Source organism: Aptenodytes forsteri, unplaced genomic scaffold (genome assembly GCF_000699145.1).
Source record: "Aptenodytes forsteri isolate BGI_AS27 unplaced genomic scaffold, ASM69914v1 Scaffold208, whole genome shotgun sequence".
NCBI lineage: Eukaryota > Metazoa > Chordata > Aves > Sphenisciformes > Spheniscidae > Aptenodytes > Aptenodytes forsteri.
In genome coordinates this window covers 3,576,791-3,580,479 of record NW_008794963.1, presented here as the reverse complement: position 1 = coordinate 3,580,479, position 3,689 = coordinate 3,576,791, and positions in this window count along the sequence as shown.

The following is a 3,689-nucleotide window of genomic DNA, read 5'->3' as shown; positions in this document are numbered from 1 at the left end:
ATTGATTTTCCAGCTCAGTTCTACCAAGTGCTGAGCATCCTGAGCCCACTCCAGAAAAGCTCTTAAATACGTTTTACTACTACTACTGTTCAAATTGTTCAATCCCTAAGTCAAATCTGAGTAACATTATTTTTGCTTATTAAAAAGACAGGTTTTAATTTTTTTTTTTTTTAAATTTTTATTAAATCATCACATGAGTTCAGAGCAGACAGCTCTTTGAACCTCTGTCCCTGGAAACTGCAGAAAAGAATTCCAGCAAAAAGGAAGAAAATACTTCAAATCTTTACTATGATTAAGATTTTTAAAGGTTTTAAAAATAATCAGCCAGGCACGACGGTGACAGAAAAAACATGAAAGGTACCTATGAAGGGGGACACCCCCCATGTTAAAGTCAACTGTGAAATTCTTATACTTAAAGTAACGCCAATATTAACCCTACTCTACACAGGCCACAGACGTGACTTGCAGCAGAAATACTGGAGAGCCAGCTGGAGTAAGAATACCTCTCAGGTACCCCCGCAGCCTTAGCCTTAGGGGAGGGTAGGTGCGGGTGTGGGCGAACTGGCACTGCTGCCGTAGGGTGTTGGCCGGTTGCTCTGCAAGAGCGCACCAGTCACCGTACAATCTCAGATTTGGGTCTTCTTGAAGTAGCTACTCAGACAGTGCTGGCAAGCATGGAGAAAGAGATTTATCTGAAAAAGTTTCAAAGAACTTGAGAGACTCTAGCTTTGCAGCCAAGCTAAAGGCCAGTGTAACTAAGACACAAAACTGGAACAAAATTGCTCAGGAGTCAAATGAAAGATGATGCTAGCACGGCAGGGTTACTTGTAACAGACAGGTCACTTGAAATAGGCACCTGAGGTAGCTGCCCAGTCCTAAACTGTCCCTGGCAAAACTCGGTTGGGTCAAGACTACAGCTTTTGTTTCACTGCATTTATAGTTAGTTTTCTTTTTCCCCACACTATCAGAAAAGTACGTACTGATGGATTACATTCTTCTGTAATTCAGAAGCATCTAAACTCTCTTGGTGTTTGTGAAAAGGACACTATCTAACACCACATTAGTCTAAAGCAGTACAGTCTTTGAAGGAGAACACAAGGACCTCCCAAACTCTTAACCAAACATCTGGAGAAAACCGCCTTGAAAAGTCCATGCAGGATTTGACTGACAGAAAATACAACTATTGAGACATGTTTTATGCATACCACGGGAAAAATCCAAACACATATGGAAAGCCAGGTAGCAGTCGTGGAATTTTATAGTAGTCTGTGTTTTCTGTTCTTAAGTTTTACTGCATTCAAACAATACAGAAGCATAACTGGCCAGCTTAAGTATGGGTTTTTAAAAAAAAAAAAAAAAAAAAGAAATCTCACTTCATTCAAATGTAAATCCATTTTTTATGTTTAGTCTGAGATACCTTCTAGAGATTTCACAGTCCCTCAGTTAATGCACAACATACAGCTTCAAATTCACTGGGCACAGAGGAGGGCTCATCACTGGGTTACCTGGCAAAACGGGCGTCTGTATGAGGAACACTTAGGGTCTTCCGACTCTTCTGGAAGAGCGCTCCACAAGTAATCTTGAGAGCTTTTTTTTTTTTTGCCCTTTTTTTTTTCCTTCGCCTTTTTTTTTTTCTTTCTTCTTCTGAGATTAGATAAAGGGAAGCTTTAAGGAAAACATTATGGCTGCAAAAATAGTTTTGCCAATTATATTTTGATGTTGGCATACTTCAAGCTTAGTCAGGAAGAAGTTACCTTGCCAGTCATCATAGCTTGCCTTTCAGTTTTGAATGAGCAGGATGAGGAACTAAAAGATGAACCGAGAATGAAGAAAATGAGTTTCAGCAAGTGCTAGATCCCTGAAATACCTCAGCTCCCAAGGCATGGATGATTATGGATACATGGAGCATCACCTATTTCAGGCAGCCCTTCTTTTCCCAGGCAAGCACGAAGCAATAGTGGTTGACGCTGGTACAACCACATTTGGGAGCCTTTCAGGAGTTTGTGTGTGCAGATCAAATGAAAAAAAAAGGTGAGGGGGCTCAGAGGAAGGGAGAGCGAACTAAACAGCCTAAGCTCCTCTCAGCCTTTTGTAAGGCAATGATTTCAGTTTTCAAGGCAATGATTTCAGTTTCCAAGGCAATGAAGAAAAGTTTAAGGAAATACCTAATCACAATATATACAAACAGGAAATTCAACATAGCTGTTCATTAGCAAACTAGCTAACTAACTAAAAGTGGAAAATTAGTTAATTAGAGCTATAAATAACATAACTTTAAATCAGGACAATTTACCTCTTGCAGCTAATCTAGAATCCAGCCTGTAGCTCTTCATAAATTGTAATGACAGCTTCAGGATTGCCTCTTTCCCCTTCAGAAAGAAGTTGCCTTGTTTTTAGTAACCAGAGATCATGAACCAGAAGGGGCCATCAAATTGATTTCACATATGATTGCACTCTGCTCATGTAGGGACTGGATTTGGGTCGGATCTGAACTTCCAACGATGGCAACTTCTTGAGAAAACTCATTCTGTGGTGATTTCAGACATGGCTGCAGCTATTTTCCACATACAACAGCTGCCTATGTGCCTGGGTGAAAATGCAAGGTTACTGATCTTTCGTAATGCCTTCGGAGACTTCTGAGAGCAGAAGCAGAGCTTGTACATCTCCTTGGATATACACCCAGCCCCTCAACAGCAGAGAGACCATCAGTTGATGCAGCTCCTATTCTTTTAGCTAACTGGCTAATGCTCAGAAAGACACTCATCTCCAGTCCAGCATGCCTCTTCAAAAGAGACATTAAAGCCTGGCTGTCCAAGAGTGAGTGAGTCCAATTTACAGTTATCATGTCAGAGAGGAGTTATCTCCCATCCAGAGCTTCACTTGCAGACGTAGCTCAAGGCACGACTTTGCTCGTTAGCTACATAGATAAGGATGGTCAAGGAAATAGTATAGTCATGAAAAACAAGCTGTGGCAGCCTTAGACAGAATGGCCTCTGGAAACAAAGCTCTCAATAATAAAGTATGTGGTTTATACTTCATCAGGTATTTGAAATAAGGAATCACTTAACTCCAAGTCAGAGCCTATTGAACAGCTAAGTGGAAACACGGTGTGTACAAGACTTGCTAGCCCTGAGAAAAGAGGGAACCGTCTCGAACTAGTCAGTTTTACGAGTTCATTGTGGCGATCCAGTTCTGAGTGGTCCATGACTTACCCTCCGCCATGGACTGAATTAAAAATACTGAGCCAAGTTAAGAGGTCACTTGATGCTACAATTAGGATAGAAAATGTACTTGCTTTGAGCTGCAGATGTTCCTAAGCATGGTTTGGTGGTTTTTTTTTTTTTTAAGAGCACTGTATGAAACCCTGAAACCAGTAGTTTCACGTTAAGAGTTTCAAATGCAGTTTTCCTTCCCAGAATACACCAAAATTAAAGACATCACAGTTTCAGCAAAGAAACTGATTTTCAGTGAACCAGAAACCTTCAGCTTGGTACAACTAACCAGATATTTAAAAGAACAGAAGTTCAATAGTTTCATAAACTGAAGGGACCCAATATGGAGACCAGACAATTTTAGCAATTCAACCAAGTTTCAACAGGAACAGTCTGTGAACCATTAATAGCAACATGCTATAGAGTACAGGAAACAATAATTCTGCCCCCTCCCCCCCCCCCCCCCCCCCACCCCCA